This window comes from Macaca nemestrina, chromosome 1 (assembly GCF_043159975.1).
Source record: "Macaca nemestrina isolate mMacNem1 chromosome 1, mMacNem.hap1, whole genome shotgun sequence".
NCBI lineage: Eukaryota > Metazoa > Chordata > Mammalia > Primates > Cercopithecidae > Macaca > Macaca nemestrina.
The window spans coordinates 15,316,666-15,339,056 of record NC_092125.1 but is presented as its reverse complement, the minus strand read 5'-3'; the positions used below and the strand labels follow the sequence as shown (position 1 = coordinate 15,339,056).

Genomic DNA, 22,391 nt, shown 5'->3' with positions numbered 1-22,391 from the left:
AGTAAGTCAACTGAACAAAGAGCTGGGGCTTTGGGCTTTGGAACATGATTACGCACTGACTGAGAAATGCAGCACCTCCTACCCGGAAGTGACTGGGTAGGAGAGAGGGAATTATAATTATATATAATATAAATATATATTATATATAATGTATAATAAAAATTATATATACATATACATATGATATATAATATATACATATATGTATACATATACAATATATTTAGATGTTTTATATAATATATAATCTATAATAAATAAATATATTTTAAAATTATAAATTTATAATAAATATAAATATAGAAATATAAAAATTAATATATTTATATATTATATACTATATTAATAAATATAGTATTTTATAATATTTATATTATATTATATCTAATATAAATATATTATATTATATATTATATTTGTATCATATTATAATATTTATATTTATACTATAATAAATATAAATATATATTGTTACATATTGTTTATAAATATTATATATAACATGGAATATAAATATAAAAATCAAAATAAAATAAATGTATATATTTTATATATATATAGAAAGGAATACTACTCAGCCACAAAAAGGAATGAATCAATGGCATTTACAGCAACCTGGATGGGATTGGAGACAATCATTCTAAGTGATGTAACTCAGGAACGGAAAACCAAACACTGTACATTCTCACTCATAAGTGGGAGCTAAGCTATGAGTATGCGAAGACATAGGAATGATGCAATGGACTTTGGGGACTTGGGGGAAAAGGTATGGAGAGGTAAGGGATAAAAGACTACAAACTGGGTTCAGTGTATACCACTTGGGTGATGGGTGCACCAAAATCTCACAAATCACCACAAAATCTCACAAATCACCACTAAAGAACTTACCCATGTAACCAAATACCACCTGTTTCCCAAAAATCTATGGAAATAAAATTTTTTTAACAAAAAGCAAATAAAAGTTACTGAAAGCTATTTAAAAATTGAATAATTGTCTCCCATTGCATATGAAAATCTTCGGTAAATAAAGAAAAAGATTTATACCACAGTAGAAAAAAAACGGACAAAAGCCATTTAAAAAGAATTCACTGAAGGAATACAAATGGTCAATCAATATAATGAAAATATTCAACCTCTTAATCAGAAAAATTAGAAGTAAAATAAGATGGCTATAAATTGCTAAAATCAGATAATTTAAATTATAATACTCAATATTGATGAAGATTAAGAGAGAGGAGCATTCCATTATACTGCCAATGGAATTACAAATCAGAGCAATTTCTCAGGAAAAATAAATTGGCCATATAAGTGAAGAATCTTCAAAATGTTCCTAGTCTTTGGTCAGTAATAACATTCCAAACTAACTTAAAGAAATAGTGAGAGATGAGGTCAAAGAGTTATGTACAAGGTTTTAACTGCAATATTTATGACAGGGAAAAGCAGAGCTAATAAATTATACAACAATGGAGAAATTATACAATAAATTGAAATACATTCAAACATGAAAAATTGCATAGTCATTATAATTGCATTTTTAAGGAATATCAATAGAAATGGAAATTAACCATCATATAATTAAACTAGAAAGTGTTCCATATAATCAAATATATATTATGCATATTATATAATAAGTACATAAAATGAAAGTTTTATTCAAAAATGGCATGTGTGATTAAAATTTTTACTCTTTAATTAAGATACAAAATAGAGGCTTAAATTATATTTTTATTTTATTCTTTATACTTGTCTACACTCTATAAATGTGTAGAATGAGTATGTAATACTTCTAAAGGAATAATCATGCTATAAATTTTTAAAGTATCTATAATCTATTAAAAATAAAGTTGGGGATAATGCAGATGGCTATAATGTATAAAATAACTGAAAACCAAGCATATGTAAAATGAAAAGACAGTAAGATGGAAGGAAATTAGCTTAAAGACTTTTAAACATGAACATTGGGTATAAGAATACAATGAAATATCATTTGATGCAGCAATCCCATTAATGGGTATACACCCAAAGGATTATAAATCATTCTACTATAAAGACACATGCACACATATGTTTATTGCAGCACTGTTCACAATAGCAAAGACTTGGAACCAACCCAAATGCCCATCAATGATAGACTGGATAAAGAAAATGTGGCACATATACACCATGGAATACCATGCAGCCATAAAAAAGAATGAGTTCATGTCTTCTACAGGGACATGGATAAAGCTGGAAACCATCATTCTCAGCAAACTAACACAGGAACACAAAACCAAACGCTGCACGTTCTCACTCAGAAGTGGGAGCTGAACAATAAGAACACATGGACACAGGGAGGGGAACATCACACATGGGGGCCTGCTGAGGGGTAGGGGGCTAGGGGAGGGATAGCATTAGGAGAAATACCTAATGTAGATGACGGGTTGATGGGTGCAGCAAACCACCATGGCACGTGTATACTATGTAACAAACCTGCACGTTCTGCACATGTTTCCCAGAACTTAAAGTAAAAAAAAAAAAAAAAAAAAGCAAAAATGTTTCACAATAATACAGTAAAAAAAATCTAATAAAAACTACTTAACACATATATGAAAGTCTGGTGAGAAAATACCAAAAATGTGTCAACACTAACAGCTTTGAAGGACTGACAACCCACAAGAAATACAGCCATTCTGTACAAAAAGTGTAAGAACTTTTTCTTAATTAATAATTCTTTATCAGCTACTCTGACTATATGTATGTGTATTGTAACTCTGAAAGCTTGATTCAGTCTTTATAAATACATTCACATTGCTACTTAAGTACAAAACTTCTCCGTGATGCACTTAATATTTTTCCTTCTTTATGGTCAGCAATCACAGATATGACAGAAAATCCATGTAGTGGAAAATATTTTATGAAAACAGCATTGTAAACCTTTATTTATTTACGTATTTTTATAAGAGATAAGTTCCCATGAAAGTTCTATTCATGAAAAGTCCGATTTTAAATATGGTAGCTATCTATTATATTCATGTTTTACCTTTAAGTTGAGCATGTGTGGATAAGAAACTGGGAACTAACCCAAGAAAGAATGTACCACATCTCTCTGCCTGAGGCCTGAAGAGATGATAATCATAGTGATTCACATGATGGTTATTCACATTTTTCCTATTTGTTGTTTTTAGGCTAGAATATAGAATAAGTAACTCCATCTACAGGCAGACCAAAATTGCATTAACTTTTAAAAATCTACATAAAATGTTTATTCACATAGACAAAATCACTTTTGTCTGACACTCAGCTCCACTAAACCTTATCTCAACGATGATCATTCTAATGATACCGGGAAGACTGTGGCACAAGTCAAGTAAATGACTTTCTCCACCCTAAAACAAAGTAGCAATATGGAAAGTAAATAAAAGAATTATAAATAATATTTTCAGATGCCTTCAACTCGGTATAGTTAATGATAAAACGGTTGTCTAAGTCAGTCTTTTCCCCCTTCTCCTCTTGTAAGTTACACAAAAGCAACAAGGAGGAAAAAGTAACTCTCCAAATTTTATTTTTCCAAGCTAAGGAAGATGTAATTTACAGATTCAAAATTATATGTATGGGCTACAAAAGGCAGACATTGGGCCAAATCTATGCAGATAGAAAGAAAGAGAAATAATGTGAAAAGTAGCAAGAGGATTCAGAGGAAAATAGTCCATTGCACATAGGGGGATCAAAGCCAAATAAAAAATAAAAAATAAAAAAGCCATATTCTCATCAGAAACAACAGATGAGAGAAAACAACAGCAAAAAAGAATGACATTTTTAGAGTGCTGAAAGTAAAAATCAGCCAACCTAGAATACCAGTGAGAATATTTTGCAAAAATGAAGGTAAACTACAAATTCACGGTAAACAAAAGCTGAGAGAATTCTTTCCCATCAGATCCACCTTGAAGCAAATGCTGGAGGACATATTTCAGGCTAAAAGGAAAGGATGTCAGTTGGGAACTCCTACCAAAAAACAGATCCGAAAGAAGAATGAATCATCGATGTGGTAAATTATTTGTGAATATATGAGAAAGCTGTCTTCTTTACTTAATTTATTTAAAAGAAAACTGATTATCAAAAGCAAAAATATTAGTAATGTGTTGTAGAATAATTAGAAGAAAAATATGACAACAATAGCACAAAGGGATTCTACATATCCTACATTATGTGATGTTTTCATGATATATGAGAGGTAGTTTAATATTATTTCAACTTGAACTGTAATAAGTTACAGGTAAAAATTGCAATCACTAGAACAATCAATAAAAAATACAAATAGTTATAAGTGAAATACCAATAGATGAGATAAAATAAAATATTAAAAAGTTTTTGGTTATCTCCCAAGAAACCATGACAAAGCAGAGGGGGAAGCACGAAATAAAAAGAAGATGATAAACCTAAACCCAGCATATGAATAATTATATTAAAAGTAAATGGAATAAATACTCAAACTAAAAGGAGGATTTGTTGGATACAAATTTTTGAATTTGTTGAATAATAATGTAAATTACAAATATATACTGTCTATAAGAAATACACTTCAAATATAAAGACACAGTCAGATTGAAAGTAATATGTGGGAAAAAATATACCACACAAACACCAACCAAAATAAATCTGGGATGTTAACAATTGAACAAAGTAGTCCTTAAGAAAAGGAGCATTACCAGATATTAAAAATTTCATAACCATAGAAGGGTCAATTAGTCAAAAAGGTGTAACAATTTTAATTGTAAAGAAAATCCTAAAAAATTTATGAAAAATCCATTATAGCTAGCATACTAATTCAGCAAACATACAGGATACAATATCAACACATAAAAGTCAGTTATATTTCCATATACTAACAAGAAATGATACTAACAGAAAATTAAGAAAAAAAAACAATTCACAAAGAGAATCCAAAGAATAAAACACTTAAGAAAACATTTAAATAAGAAGGTGCAAAACCTGAATACTGAAAACTATAAAACTGTTGAAAAAAATTAATGAAACATAAGTAAATGGAAAAACAGCCCATGTTCGTGAAATGGACAGCTTAATATTATTCAGATGGCAATACTGTCCAAAGTGATCTACAGATTCAGTACAATTCCAATGGCTTTTTTTCTTGCATAAATGGAAAAGCTGATTCTAAAATTCATGTAGAATTGCAAATGACTTCAAAAAGCCAAAATAATCTTGAAAAGGAAAAAAAAAAAATTTGGAGGACTCATAGATTCTGATTTCAAAACCTACTGCAAATCTATGATAATCAGTACAGTGTGGTACTGGCATAAAAATAAACCTATAGGTCAGTATAATAGAATTGAGAATCCAGAAATAAACCCACACATTTATGGTTAATTGGTTTTTGACAAAGACGATAAAACCATTCAACAGGGAAAATATAGCCTCTTTAACAAATGGTACTGGCGCAACTGGGTATCCACATGCACGAGAGTAAAGTTGATGCCCTACTTCACAACTTCAAAAATCACCTATAAAACCATAAAACTCTTAGAAAAAAAGCATAGGAGTAAATCTTCATGACCTTAGGTTTGGCAATAGTTTTCTAGAAATGATACCCAAAGCACAAGCCACACACACACACAAAAATACAGGTAAGTTGGACTTTATCCAAATTAGAAGCTGTTGTGCATCAAAGGACACTGTCAGGAAAGTGAGAAACAAAATAAGACAACAGAAAAATAAAACCACTTAAAGAGTAGGAAGAAGCATTTACAGATCACACGTCTGATAACAAATAAGGTTCTAGTATCCAGAATGTATAAGCAACTCTTACAACTTGATAACAAAAAGACAATTTTATGCCTTGTGTGATGTCTAAAATAGAATAAAGTACAAATTGAAAGCAAAAGTTGATAAAGATGTGGAGAAATTGGAACTCTCATACATTGCTTGGAATGTAAAATGATGCAGCCATAGTTTGGCAGTTTCTTAAATATTTAGCCATTAACTTATCATGCAATTCAGTAACTCTTGGATATCTATCTAAAAGAAATGAAAATAGATGTCCATACAAAGACTTGCACACAAATCTTCTTAGCAGCTTTTCAAAGACAGTGATGCAGAGAGAGCTCATGCAAGATTGCTAGCTAGATGGAGGCTTGTGTCAGGTAAAGTAATCATGGGATGACAACCTCCCATAGCCTTTGTTGTATTCCATCAGTTAGAGGTAAGTTGCAGAAAAGGGTGGGAACACTAGAAGGTGGAATGCTTAGGGGTCACATCTGTGCCTATCTGCCAGTTTCCTTCTCAGTAAAGGATTCCCTTATTATCATTCCACCCTTATCTACTTTCATCCCTATTACTCTATGTCCTCTCTCCTGTTTATTTCTTCTCAATAGTACTTATAAGTTCCTATCTGACGTTACTGTACATGTTTATTGGCTCATTGTCTTTCTCCCATGCTAGAATACAAGCTCCATGGGGCAAGGATCTTCTCAGTTTACTATGATATATCCAACCCCTAGAAATGTGCCTGATGCGTAATAGGTACTTACTAGTTGAGAATGAATGAATGCATGATTTTAAAGCAAGGTATTTTTTTAAAGCAAGGCATTGTGTAAACTCCATTCAGGAAAATTATTCTGACTACCTGGGCAGAAAAGAAGAAAGGCTAAAGGCAGAGAGATCAGTCATGTGGCCATCATAGTCCAAATGCCTATAACCAGGGATTTGAAGGGAGCTAAAGCCCAGGCAGTGGCAATGGACCAGAGACATAGCAGGGGAAACGAGTTTGGTGGGTATGTGAATAGAGGTGACCAGCTGCATCAGGGCATGGTGAGGAAGGTCTAGAACTTGGAGAGACTATCTCTTTCCCTCTCTACTACCCACTCCTGACCCAGCTCATCCCTATTTCTTAAGTCATGGCAGCTATTTGGGCTGCCATGCTCTGCTGTAGTGAAAGGGAAACTAGTGGTGGTAGGTGAGGGCCAAGTTCTGTCCACATACAGCCCCTCTGAAGACAGGGTGGGCCTGTGATGGGTTAGGGAATTGCATCTCTTTACAGGGAAGACTGCCTGGGGCAGACAAAACCTCCCTCAAAGTGAATATTTTTTAATTTTTTAAAATAAATTGTTAGATATAGAGTCTCACTCTGTTGCCCAGGCTGGAGTGCAGTGGCATGATCCTAGCTCACTGCACCCTCAAACTCCTGGGCTCAAGTGATCCCCCTGCCTCAGCTTCCTGAGTAGCTGGGACTACAGGTGTGTATCACCATGCCTGACTAGTGTTTAAAACTGTTCATAGAGATGAGGTCTCGCTATGTTGCTCAGGCTGGTATTAAATTCTTAGCCTCAAGTGATCCTTTTGCCTCAGCCTCCCAAAATGATGGGATTACAGGCATGAGCCACCACACTCGGCTAAAGTAAGTTTTGACTGATATCTGCAACCACCATGTAGGGAGCATTCCAGCTTAATTACATCATTAGATCTGGAAGAGTGACTTAGTCATGGTTCACAGGCTGTCTGCAGTCAGCAGTGAGCATCTGTCATATTTACTGAAGAGAGCGGGAAGCGCCATAAATTCATTAGCAAGACTTGATTTTGTATCAGTGGACATGTAGAAACCCCAAAGTTTAATCTCAAGATAGTTCTTGGCACTCAGCAGCCTCAAAGCTGCTTAGGGCCACTTCCTCATGAGGTCTAGCTATGCCCAGAGAAGTAGGTAAATATGTCCTGGTGTACTGACCTGGCAGAGAGAAAAGAGATGTGAGTGGAAGGTGGTGAAGTACCTAACACAGCTTCCAGACTCTGACATTCAAAGGCTACACTGTTTAGGACTGAGTCTCTTCTGAGCCAAGTGATCCTTTCACATGGTGACTGTCCCCATAGTACCTCCACACTATCCAGCAGAGGTGGCCGGAGGTGATGGGGGAGGAACCGCAGATCAAAGTGCTATTCAAGTGTTGCAAGAGCTTTTCCCTTGCAAAAGATTCAGGGCACTTTAAAATGTATGAGCCCATATCCAAGGCCTTTTTATACCTACCTGCCTATTTACCTGTAGCTAAAGGCAACTATATGGACAAGCTAAGGCTCCTACTGGGAGATGGTATAATGAAGTGGTCAAAAGGATCAGGGTTTTGGAGTCAGCCTACCTGGGTCTCAGCTCTGCTATTTATTAGTTGCATGACCTTGGACAAGTTACTTAATTTTCCTCTCACTCAGCAATTTTTTAAACTTCAAACTGGGAATGATAATAATAGCAACTTCATAGCATTGTGGTGAGGAGTGAAGGCTTAGAAATACTGTGCTTACATTCTTTAGAACAATCTTTAAGTGGTTAGAACCATGTCTGACAAACGAATAAAACAACAGATGTCAGTTATTTATTAAATGTTTTAGTCACTTAAATATTCCAGAATTAAAAAGAAAGAGATAAATTAGGCAATATACCAACTTTACAGCATTCACACAATATGTAGGAATGAGAGTCTATGCTCACTCCTTCCTGGACCCTTAAAAATAGATTCAGATCATACACGCTTAGGAAACCCCAAATTCCAATCTTGGCCACAGCTATGTCTTGGGCCCTGACAAATGCATTCTCACTGTCCTTTCCTGTCTGCTGAACCGTCTGCTGTCCCTGCCTCTTTCCTGACCTTCCTCGACGTGGCTGTGCAATCTACTTCCTGATGCAGCCTTTCTTCTGACATTCTCTGGACATGCTCCTCTGATTTACTGGTTTTTCCTTCCTGAGAGTTGACGTGTGGGTCTCTGCTGCTCCATCCATCATAGTGTCAGCTGAGAGCTGCTTGGGTCCCACAGGACAGGGAATGCAGCCAGTCTGTCTCTGATGGGAGAGGGATTAGACAGGTAGAAGTTTCTTATGTTGTGAAGAAACTGAAAGGTAACTTCTCATTGTCTTCTATTTTTTAAGATATTGAAAGACAACCAGCATATATTAATAAAAAGGGAGATGTATAAACCATGTGATAAAGATTGTACTAAAGAAGGTACATACAGTGCTTGCAAGCCTAAAAATTTTAAAGGATGCATTATTAATTATTTCAGACCCTCAATTTTCTTATTCACTTTTTGAACTAGAGTTGTCAAAGACTGATAATGCTTAGAAGTACCCTTAACATTTTAAGGTGGAGCTGAACTACAATGTCAGACCCTCCTAAATATTTGAAATCTTACAGGTCAAGTTAACCAACTGTTAAATATGTTTTATGCTTCTGCATTGACAAATATATCTTTCTAATTTTTGGAAAGGCCAAGTTCAAATAGAGTTTATTCCTTATATTCCACACTTGAACGTGGCCATGATGAAAGGGCTGTTCCCCACCCTTTCCCTACTGAGGCTCAGACTTGCACCACGAAGAAATTTACAAGCATGCAGACCTAGAGACACACATTCCATTCATCTAAATGTCATCCACAATGCCCTAAAGCAGCCCTCAATTAGCCACAGTCCTAGGTAGATAGAGTCTGTCCTCAGGAGAACCAACCTAGGAGAAGAGATGTGTACCGGTTCTGAAAATGTGATTGGAGCCAGTTGAGCAGGAAATTCCTGGGTCCTAAGTACACAGTGAGTGACCTGGGTCTGGACCTTAGGTAGTCCTCCTCCTTCAGCTTGGTTTTCTTTTTATCCCAAGCCTGAAGGGGTCAGATGGTGGAAGACAAGAGCAGAGCCTGCTTAGCCCTGGTCTAAAACCAGTGCAAGGGTAGTATATTAACCACTCTGCATGATTTTCTTTCTAGTTGCTCTTGAGTCCAAAAAATGTTGCATTATGTAGTTTGAATTATGGTTTAATGTTTAACATTTATTACAATTATGTCATACTTTTAATCTAAATGACAGGGTATTCTCTTTCATGAAAAAGAAAAACAGTAAGTAAATTGGTTTTGAAATCCCAAATGTGAAAGGGGGGAAGGGCTAGCCTTCTAATTTTATACAGAAGCTACCTATTTTGGTTTATTAATAGTATTATTACTGGTGAATGTTACATAATGTTGCATCTTTATCATCTAGAGTTATGGAACAGACTTAGAGGTAATCACTTGCATGGAGCCTGAGGCCATCAAACCCAGCATTTTATGTTTTTCTCTCTCATAGGAAGAACATGGAATTAGAAATCCTGTCTCTTTTCTTTTAGTTTTTTCTTTATAAAATAGAAAGGGTGGATTGAAGAAACCTACTCCCCCCTTTACAGAATGAGGTCAGAGAGTTGTGATTGCGTAACACAGAGGCCCACAATTTGTATTCCAAAGAAAGTAACACAGGTTGTAGAATGTGGCTTTTTTCTTTTTTTAAACGAGTGCCACTGAAGCCATTGCCCTGTTGTTCTCACAGGGGCTCAACTGAATGCTCCAGTGAAAACTCCTCTGTTGTCCACATCCAACCAACCACGTGAACAGCATCAGCTCTGAGGCTCAGGGCTTGCCAGGAGGTTGCAGAATATGGTGTCAGTGTCGCCTGTGTATTTATTCTACATTGGATGATTATGAGAAAAAATTGGACCAGTTGATATCTCTTTTTTTTTTTTTTTCAGTTTTCACTGACTGATATTTTTAAAGTATTATTGAAATATCATCTACAGTCTAGACTTCTACTTCTGGAAAAATAGATTTGGTATAACCTTCTGTATTATCCCCACTAAGTATAACTATAAATCCAGGCCATGATATGCAGAGCAAATATAACAAGATGCAGAAAGTCAAGGGGAACTATCAAGAAAATGAAAAGGCAACTCACAGAATAGAAGAAAGTAGTTCAAGTTCCTATAACTGATGAGAATCTCATATCCAAAATATATAAACAACCCTTACAACTTAACAATAAAAAGACAAATAATCCAATTTAAAAATGAGAAAAGGGTTTGAATAGACATTTCTCCAAAGAAGATATACAAATGGCCACATAAAAAGATGCTCAACATTCTTAGTCATTAGGGGAATGCAACTAAAAAACAAAATGAGGTTTAACTTCACACCCACTAGGATGGCTAAAATTAAAAAGATAGGCAATAGCAAGTGTTGACAAGGATATGAAGTAATTGGAATCCTCATGCATTGCTATTAAGAGTGTCGAATAGTACAGTGACCTTGGAAAATAGTTTGACAGTTCCTCAAAAATTTAAACAAAAAGTTACCATATGACCCAGCAATTCCTTTCCTAGGTTTATACCCAAAAGAACTGAAAACATATGTTCATAGAAAAACTTATATGTGAATGTACATAGTAGCATTATTCACATTAGTGAAAAAGTTAAACAACTGAAAGCCCATCAACTGATGAATGGATAAATAAAATGTGATATATACCTACAGTGGAATATCATTTAGTCATGAAAATGAAATACTGATTCATGCTACAACATGAATAAAGTTTAAAAACATTATGCTAAGTAAAAAAAAATCAGACACAAAGGTAACAAATTTTATGCTTCTATTCACATGAAATGTCCAGAATAAGGCTGGTGGTGGGGTGGGAGGCAATAGGAAGTGATGGATAAAATACAAGGTTTATTCTGGGGGTAAGAAAAAAGAATAGAATAGAATAGAATAAGTGTTCTGGGATTAGATAATGATTGCACCTTGTGAATATACTAAAAACCACTGAATTGTACACTTAAAAGTGGTATATAAATTATATCCTTTATGTATGTATTATATATCCACCATATATATATGGTGAGTTCTGTGGTATATAAATTATATCCTAATTTAAAACAACAACAGTAATAACAAAGAAGACTCTGAAAGGTAGAAGAAGGCAGACTGGCCAGTGACACTGACAGCAGAGGAACAACAGGGTAGTGAGTTCTCTGCTGTTGTTTCTTCCTCATAGATGCCCGATCTTGAGCTGGAGAGGCTAACAACCCAGAAATGCCAATGGACAGATGAAAAATAAGCCCAGCAAAAGCCCACTCTCTCTAACTGAAGGATCACAGTCTAACACATCAAAAAAATTAGATAATATTAGTCCTACTCCAGTCAAACATCGCTGAAAAAAATCTATGGTCCCACCACCACCCGTATCAGCAAAAGCCTCATAAAAAGAACAGACTTCCAGCCATTCCTATGCTGTAACAATTTGCTTCAATACCCTTTCAGGTGTATTCAGAGAACACCAGGTAGGAAGTAGGGACTGTTATCTGCCCTGGTTTATACTGAAACCAGAAGCCCCCCTCTTCTCACCAACATGGTGTCAGTGGAGACCACATGGGAAGCCTGTCATCCTGTGCCCTACTCCCACTCAGCAGTCATCAAGAGCCCCTTCCCTCACTGCTGAGGTGGGTGTCAGAGGACGCCTACCAGAGAATTAGGGCTTTTACCATCACAAAGTGATAATGAGGCCAACTCCAATGTAGAGGCCATGTGAGGAGCCAAAACTCTCATTCTTACTCATGAAGAGAAATGAAGAGAGCCCCCTTCACACCCGTGTGCTAACTGAGGCCAACTTCTACCTCAACTTAGCAGTAAGGGGGTAGAACCTCCCTTTCCCCTATTGGAGTAGTGTCAGAAAAAGCAAGATAAACGGGAAGATTTAAATAAAATTCAGAGTCTCAGGGCATAATATAGAGAATGTCGATGTTTCAGTGGAAAATTTCCCACACGAAGAATCAGAGAAATCTCAGGCTGAATGAAAAAAAGATTAACCAGAAGACAAAGATTGCTAGAGTGGATTAAAAAAGTATAACCTAATTATATGCTGTCTACTAGAAACTCATTTCAAGTATAACAATATAGGCAAATTGAAAACAAAAAAAATATTAAAAGATATACAAACATTAAAACAAAGCAGAGGTGACAACATAAATAGCACATAAAGTAGACTTTAGATGAAAGAAAATTACCAGAAACTGAGAGGTACATTACATAAAGATAAAAGGGGCGATCTGCCAAGGACACATAGCAATCTAAATGTGTATACACCAAGCCATCGAGCTGTAAAATGCATGAAGTGAAAATTGATAGAACTGCAAGGAGAAATAGACAAATATAAATTATAGTTGTAGGCTTCAACACCCTTTTCTCAACAACTGACAGAACAACTAGAAGGAAGTCAGCAAGGATATAAAAGAACACAACACCACCCTCAACCAACAGGATCTAATTGCCATTTATGGAATATTCTGACCAACAACAGCTGAATTCACATTCTTTTCAAGCACCCTGTTAATAGGATAAAAAGATGGCTAAAGAAAGAGTGAAAATATTTGCAAACCACATATCCAGCAAAGGGCTATATCTGGAATATATACAGAACTCTCAAAAATTAAGTAACACAAAAACAATTCAATTAAACAATGGGCAAAAGTTTCAAAGAGACATATCACTGAGGAGATGTTAAATAAGCACATGGAAAGATACTCAATATCACTAGCTTTAGGATTAAGTATGGTTAAAATCACCTGAGATATTAATACACACTTATCAAAATGGCTAAAATAAAAAATAGTAAAATTCCAAATGTTGGCAAGGATGTAGAGAAACTTGATTACACAGATGTTGTTGGTGTGGATGTTAAAATGGTACACCAGTCTAGAAAATAGTTTGGTAGTTTCTTAGAAACCTAAACATGCAATTATATAGTAGCCAGTAATTGCTTTTCTGGGAGTTAATTCTAGAGAAATGAAGCCTTATGTTCACATAATAATATGTATACAAATGTCTATAGCAGTTTTATTAATGAAGTCCAGAAAAAACCCGATGTCCTTCAATGTTTGAGTGGTTAAACAAACTGTAATATGTCCATACCATGGAATTCTATGCAGCATAAAAAGTGATGAGCTATTAATACACACAACAGTACCGATAAATCTCCAGAAAATTACACTGAGTGGAAAAAAAATCTAATCCCAAAAAGTTATGTACCATATAGCCCTACTTATATAACATTTATGGAACGACAAAATATAGAAATGGAGAACAGATTAGTGGTTGCAGAGGAATAAAAAGCGGGATATGAAGGATCCTAGTGTTGATGGTAATGTTTTGCATCTCCACTGTATCAATGTCTATATGCTGGTGTGAAAATTGTATTATAGTTCTTCAAGATGTTACCAGTAGGGGAAATTATGTAAAAGAGACATGGGATCTCTCTATATTACTTTTGACAACTACATGTGAATCTACCATTATTTCAAAATAAAAAATTTAATTTAAAAAATATGATCTGATCTAGCAAGACCCAGCCCAAATTTCATAGACCCTAGAAAAATGCACCTGGAAGTACAGCCATGAGATTGAGATGAGAGGAGTGAAGGGAATTTTTGGTAATGATTTTAATAATTTTTAAAATAATTCTTAAATAGTCAAAAGAGCTTCACAAATATGGATAACCCACTCTAACCCTCATATTAGGAAACTGTCCTGGAAATCTTGTCCTTATATCCTAAGCAATGTTTTGCACCCTTTGGTTTTCATCATGTGGCAATATAAATGATGTATAAAATCATCTGTGCATGCATTTTACAAATAGAGTTTTAAAACTCAAAGCTAGACATCTTTTTCTTCTGACTTTAGTACTCTGGACATGAAAATAAACCTAGATGTTCTGGCAAATGTTAAGTGATTCCTTGGGATATAAGTTTTAAAAGTCTTGCATTTCATTCTTCTATCATATCATGGTCATTTATAAAGACCATCAAAGGCAACATTTTCATTTATCTTGCTCATTGAACATTTTCATACTGATTCTTGGCCCTTTGCTGGCTCAAAGTAAATGATTGACCTAATTTTTCCCTTACCAGTTGAAACCTTGCTAAATTTTCTTACAGTTAATCAGCCACAATGGTGGAGAAATTTTATCTTGGAGCCAGAAGCTGGACAAAAGATCCTGTAGACCAACCAAGTTTTCTCTTCCTGGTTCTTCCATATATTCAGTAACAATTGTAGTTTTCTGCAGTTTATGTCATGATTTTACTGCCCAGTTTGTGGCCATTAAAAAGGCCATCAAATTGAGATAAACTAGTGAAACTCAGGAAGGAATGACTTCTGGTTCATATTTCTTTGTAGACACCTACTGAAAAAAGACTGAAAATTTGGTAAATTGTGTGTCTGGCAGAACAGAAACTTTGTCCTCTAGGATCAGAGCTTTTCATATGCAGCTTTTCGAGTTCTGCCTGAAACTCAGAACAGAAAATATTGCAAAGGCATATATACATATTACTAATTTAATGAAAATTACATACAGAAAAACCCTAGACCCCTTTCTTCATCCTCACAATTAGAAAGCTCTTTATTTTATAGCTGATTGATAAGGCTTTGCATCACAAAAGAGGAAGTTTTAGAATTAGTACTTCTGTATATGATCAACTATAAATAAGTAAATAGCAAATGTATGGCTGGCTTCCCAGATATTTCAGAGTGTTTTTCAAATTTGTGGTTTTCAATGTGGGCTTGGGCATATACACATATATGTGCAAGTGCACATGTGTGTGCACACATGTTGTGTACGTGTGTAATGTTGAACAAATCTTGTCATGTAATTCTTTGTTTCTTTCTTTATGTGGGTACATAGTTATTATATACATTTATAGAGTACATGAAATATTTTGATACAGGCATGCAATGTGTAATAATCCCATCATCTCATGTAATTCCGATCCCCAAACTTCCTTATTGACAACCACTGTTCTGAAATGTATCACAAAAAATTCAAAAGTGTATCCTTGGAAAATATCTTTAATATTAAATATCAGTCACACATGCATTGAAGTCCCTCAAATAGATGGTTATTGATTAAAGTGCCAAGTAAAATGTAATGACACAGAAAATAATTTCAGTGTTCACGACATTTATTTTTATAGTTCCTTCCACCAGGAGTTTACACAATGCTTACAACACACTTGGCACTTGCTGAACTCCACAACACAAGGGACTAGATCTCTTTATTGATAAATATGTAGCCAGAGTCTAGCCCTGTGTCTGGTACATAGTGGGCACTCAGCAAATATTTGTGGAAAATGAATAAAAGAAGAGTCCAGCCTGACTCCTGGTGTCTGGTATGGGAGTCTAATTGGATGGCAATGACATTAATGGATAGAAAGTGTAGAATAGGCACAGAAAGGGAAAAAAGAAAATGGATTGGTACAGCCACTTTGGAAGACAGTTTGGTGTTTCTCTAAACTAGACATGCTTTCACCATGCAATTCAACAATCACCCTCCTTGATATTTACCCAAAGGAGTCGAAAATTTAGGTCCACACAAAAACCTGCACACAGATGTTTATAGTAGTTTTAGTCTTAGTTACCAAATTACCAAAACTTGGAAATGACCAAGATTTTCTTCAATAGGTGAATGGATAAATAAACCATGATACATCTAGACAATGGAATATTAATCAACACTAAAAAGAATTGAGCTTTCAGCTATGAAAAGACATGGATGAACCTTAAATGCCTATTTCTAAGGGAAAGAAACCAATCCGGAAAGGCTACATGCTGTATGAATCCAACTATGCAACATTCTGGAAAGGCAAAAGTAGGAAGACAATAAAAAGGTCAGGGGTTGCCAGAGGTCAGTGGGGAGAGCGGAATGACTAGGTAGAGTAAGAAGACGTTTAGTGCCTTGAAACTGTTCTGTGTAGTACTATTAATATAATGGTGGATACATGTCATATATTTATCAAAGCCTACATAATGTACAACACCAAGAGAGAACCCTGATGTCAAAATAAAATAAAATAAAGTAAGTCTGTTAAAATGAATCTGAGATCACTATGAAAGTTGAAAGAGAAAGGGTGTGTTCCACAGGGTTGAATGCTGCAAAGAGAGGAAACATGGTCTAGGGAGTCAAAGTCATCACTGGTGATCAGAAGATTGTTGGTGGCCAGGCGCACTGCCTCAGGTCTGTAATCCCAGCACTTTGGGAGGCCGAGGCAGGCAGATTGCTTGAGCTCAGGAGATTGAGACAAGTCCAGGAAACACAGCAAGACCCCATCTTTACAAAAAATTTTAAAAAAACGTATCCAGGAGTGGTGGCATGCACCTGTGGTCCAGTTACTCTGGAGGCCGAGGTGGGAGGATCACTTGAACCTGGGAGGCAGAGATTGCAGTGAGCCAAAATCATGCCACCTTACTCCAGCCTGGGTGACAGAGTGAAACCCTGTATATATATATATAAAAAAAAATTGTTGGTGATATGATTTGGAGATTTAAGCCCCTCCAAACCTCAGGTTGAAATTTGATCCTCAGTGTTGAGGTGGGGCCTAGTGGGAGATGTGTGGGTTATGGGGGTGGATCACTCAGGAATGGCTTAGTACCATCCTGCTGATAACGAGGAGTTCTCACTCTATTAGTTCCCATAAGAAGTGGTTGTCAGAAAGGCCACAGCACCTCCCTACCCTCTCTGGCTTCCTTTCTTGCCATGTGATCTGCACATACTGGCTCTCCTTCACCTTTTTCTATATGTGGAAGCAGCCTGAGGCCTTACCAGTAGCAGATGCTGGCACCATGCATCTAGTATAGCCTGTAGAACCATGAGCCAAATCAACCTCTTTTCTTAATAAATTACCCAGCCTCGGGTGTTTATAGCTACTAAGTATTTAAAAACAAGCTCAAATTCACTAGAAGTTGGAGATGCAAAAAGTTTTTAAAATATGCAGTTCTACTCTACTCAATATTTTTAAAGTTAGATAATATCAATTTCTAGAGACATCAGAAGATACAAGGATCCTTATTCACTGCTGGAGAGAATGTAAATGGATATAGCCTTGATATGGTTTGGATCTGTGTCATCACCCAAATCTCATATCCAATTGTAATTCCCAATGTTGGAGGTGGGGCTTGTGGTAGGTGATTGGATCATGGGAGTAGATCCTTCACAGATGGTTTAGAACCATCCCTTTGGTGCTGGTCTCATGATGGCGAGTGGGTTATTATGAAATTTGTTTGTGTAAAAGTGTGTAGCACCTCCCCCCTGTTTCTCTTCCTCCTGCTCTGACCATGACATGCCTGCTTCCCCTTCGCCTTCTGCCGTGATTGTAGGTCTTCCTAAGGCTTCCCCAGAAGCTAAGCAGATGCCAGCATCATGCTTCCTGTGCAGACTGCGGGACTTTGAGCCAACTAAACCTCTTTCCTTTATAAATTACTCACTCTCAGGACTGTCAGGTACTTCTTTATAGCAATGTGAGAATGAACTAACCCAAGTCTTTATAGAGAACAATCTATAATGTATGATAATAAATAACGAAACTACCACTAAAGCCCAAAATCAGTTGGATCCCTTGGAAATGTTAATGCAACAGATTCTCCATGGAAAATGAAACCATGATGACAAAGAGGTTGAACAAGTAGTAGGGACAGATGTAGCTTGCCTATTTATTGAATTGAATTGAGTGCTAGAGAATTGGAGTTCACCATACGCACAAGGAGGAGGCTTCCACAAAGTCTCAACTACATGGTGAATCCCACTCACACCCCCGTTAAGCCTGCACCAGGTGATACCCCAGTATTTACCCTGTACCTGCTGCATGACACTCAATGAGAGCCCCAGCTTCAGAACAACAGCAAGGGACTTTATTTCTTTTTCCCTGCTATATCTCCAGTGCCTAGAACAGCTCTTGGCACATAGTGGCTGGGCAATAGTTGTTGGATGGATGAATAGATGGGTGGATGGATAGATGGATGAATGAAAGCATTTTCGAGTTAAACAACAAATAAGGATTGAAGTAAAGTTATAGGAACAGTCACCTTCTGCAGGAGAAAACCAACACATTTTTTTTAATGCTAGTTCTTTTCTTGGTTTGGTAATTAGTCTTTAAAGATACAGTGTGTGAGTGTGTGTGTGTATGTGTGTACATTGCTCTACAGTGTTACATTGTGGTTCCTCCCTTTCCTTTTCTTGACCTTGCCTTACAGAATTGGTTATGCCCCTTTCTTCATGCAAGGCTCTCATTTTCCTCTTTATTAGCTTTCAGCTCTCATTCTGTCCCTAGCACAGACTCACTCTATTGCACTGCATCTACAGCCTCACTATGCACATTTTAGGTGTTTATTTGCATGTGTATGCAGGCCAATATCCAATTGGCACACTGGGCACAGCCTCCCAGGAGGAGCCCCTTCTGATGGGTTGACACTCACACCACACTGATTTTTAACTATTTTAAATATTGGCCTGTACATAGCCTAATGTACATTTAAATATAGTTGACCCTTGAACAACATGGGTTTGAACTGAGCAAGTCCACTTATATGTGGATTGTTTTCAATCAAGTGAGGATCAAAAATACAGTATTGGAGGGATGCACAACCCACGTATATGGAGGGCAGAATTTTCTCCTGTGAGGTTTCCACAGGACCAACAGTGGGACTTGAGTATGCTTAGATTTTGGCATACACAGGGGGCCTGGAACCAATTTCCCACTTACACTGAAGGACAACGGTATATTCTTAATATATCTAATACTCATTTAATATATTATAATGGTTAATTTAAATATATTTTAATAGTAGTGCTCATTTAATTGGAAAACATATATCTTTGTTTCTCAGTTTTCTTTATTCTACTTTGTTTTTGCAAACCATCCACATTGCCTTCATTTCTTCTGACTGCTACAAAATGTTCCATTGCATGCAACTAACATTTTACTTATTCACTCTAAGGACAGACATAAAGGTTACCACCTGTTCTTTGCTGCCATCATTGCCAATATAGTTGGAAATTCCTAATATATCTTTCTTTATGGAGCTGTGTGCTAATTTTTCTGAGGTATATAACCAGGAGGGAATTGCTAGAGTAGTACACATGTCTGATTTTATTATGTGTTATCATACAAAATAAATTGTTCTCCACAAAGGCCATATCTATTTACCTCCTCTCCAGAAGTGCATGAGGATCCCTGTATCTTCTGATGCCTCTAGAAATGGATATCATCTACCCTTAAAAATATCGACTAGAGTGGTACTGCATTTTTTAAAATAAATTTTACATCTCTAATTTCTGGCAAATATGAGGTTGTCTTTAAATTCTCATTAGCTAGTCAGCTTTTCACTTCTGTTAATGGCTAATTCATATTCTTCCCCCATATTCTAGTGAATTTTCTGATTTTTTTCCCGTTTATTTCATGAGTTTCTTCAATGTGCCAGACACGAATCCTTGTAAGGTTTTGGAGACTGAAATTTTTTTTCCCACCTCTTAATACTGTTTTCTCGGGATTTCTACAGAGTGGGAGCAACTGTATGTCCTGATCTGAACTATTTTAAAGTAGTTTTCCTTTATCTGCCAGGAATACATTCTAAGACCTTCAGTGTGTAAAGCAAAAAGTATCTGAGACAGATCTCAATTGATATAGAGGTTTATTTTGCCAAGGTTGAGGGTGCACCCAGGAAGAAGAGACACAAGTTACCATAAGAGCTGTGTTCAGTACTTTTTCCAAAAATGTTTTTGAGAACTTCAGTATTTAAAGGGGAAAGAGCAGGCAGCAGAGGAAAGAAAGAAAATAAAAGAGAGGGTAGGTAGTGAGATAAGTGATTACATTCTGTTAAGGCTTTGATTAGCACTTACTGAATCCACATGTTAAATATGAAAGGCGTGGGACAGAGAAACAGTCAATTACGCCTTCGTCTCATACTTAGTAGATCTGTATTTTACATAGGATAAAGTAAACAGAGAGTAAAGGAAGAAGTCAAATATGCACTTGTCTTGGGGGTAGGTGGAGGGATGATTTCTAGTCTTGTCTTTGTCCTGTACTTTTGAAGATAAGCTGTTGATTCACATTGTTAGGTTGAGGGAGAGCACCTGGTGAGCTGTGTGGCCTTCTATCTTGCAGCTGTTTAGGACTGAAAGGAAGGCAGTTTTTTTGTTTGTCTGTTTGTTTTGTGTGACTCAGCTCCGAAGCTTAACTTTCGCCTTTGGCATAGTGAGCTTGGGGTCCCAGAGATTTTATTTTCCTTTCACATGCGGATGTCTGAAACCTCAGATAGAACCAAACCACATATGTAGTATGTTTTTTTGACCTTAACATATACTGTGTTTTTCCTATCTGATATATTACACGTCTACTAACGGGTGGGTAGCATACACAGTATGGATACACGGGACAAATGGATGGATGACTCATGTCTTGGATAGGAGGGAGCAGAATGGCATGAGATTTCATCATGCAAGTCTGAGGGTGCACAATTTAAAATGTAGAAATTATTTATTTCTCGAATTTTTCTATTTAAAATTTTTGGACTGTGGTTACTGCAAGTAACTGAAACCAAGGAAAACAAAACCGTGGATAAGGGGGACTACTGTACTCACAGCATTTGTGACACCAGTTGTGCGTAGGTTTCCTTCCCCACACCAACAAAATTCCCTAACACCAACTGGGTATCCTGCAATTTAATTCAATTCTGACAAGAACTACCTGGAGTTAGTATCAGACTCCACAGGCTTAAGGGCTCAATCCCACAAACCTGCCCTCACTTTTTGGAGGCTACTTGCTAATAGAGCGTCCCCAGGTTACTCACACTTCTGTCTGACTTGGCTACAAATCAGGGGTTCCCATGACTCCCCTTCAGTTTCGGTAATTTGCTAGAATGGCTCACAGAACTCAGGAAAATTATTTTCTTTCTCTCACTGATTTACTACACACAATACAACTCAGGGACAGCCAAATGGAAGAGATGCATAGATCAAGGTATGGAGTGGGGGGTGCACAGAGCTTCCCTCCCCTCTCCCGACACTGCCCTCCCAGCACCTCCATGTGTTCAACCCAAAAGCTCTCCAAACCCTGTCGTTTAGGGGCTTTTATGGTGGCTTGATTGATTAAATCAATGGTCATTAGTCATGGAATTTAATCTCCAGCCCCTTCCTAGAGGTTGGTGGGGAGGCTGGACATCCCACCATCTAACCACATAGTTGGTTTTTTTGGCAAGCAGCCTCCATCCTAAAACCCTCTAGGGGCTTTTCCAGAGTCACTTTATTGGCATAAACTCAGGTGTGGTTGAAAGGGCTTATTATGAATAACAAAAGACTCCTGTCACTCCTATCACAAAGAGAATTCTAAGAGTTTTAGAAGCTCTGTGCCAGGAACCAGGGACAAAAGCCAAATATGTATTTCTTATTATCATACCTGGTATTTGCCAAAATGTGGGTCCAGGTACAAAATCCATGTTGATGTCCGGAACTTCCATCACTGTGGGGAAAGTGGCATCTTAAAAATGGGGACCCCAAGAGTATTCATTCATTGAGTATTCACTATTTGCCTGACACCAAGGCTCCTACTTTTGATCAGCTGATAGTCTAACGGGGGAGGCACATAACAAGGAAGGAATCATCCAGACAATGGAAAGGTATAGAGGGCATACCTGTAATACCAGGGCAAAGTAACATGGTCACATGAAACTCCTCTCTCTGCAATGGACCTAGTAGGTCTCTGAAACAAACACATCATTTACCAGCACTACCCCTTTAATAAGTGTCTGCA

The 22,391-nt window shown here is 36.6% G+C and overlaps 1 long non-coding RNA gene across 2 annotated transcripts; it reads right to left on the bottom strand.

Moving 5' to 3' along the window:
- Nucleotides 1–20,283: 20,283 nt before the first annotated feature.
- LOC139356441 (uncharacterized) lies at nt 20,284–22,386 on the bottom strand. Of its 2 annotated transcripts, none has more exons than XR_011608410.1 (3): nt 22,273–22,386; nt 22,038–22,100; nt 20,284–20,892 (listed from the first exon to the last, which is right to left on the bottom strand). It is a non-coding gene; the product is annotated as an uncharacterized lncRNA (long non-coding RNA). The 2 variants fall into 2 exon arrangements; XR_011608409.1 differs by having other exon boundaries at nt 20,284–20,757.
- Between the last annotated feature and the right edge of the window lie 5 nt (nt 22,387–22,391).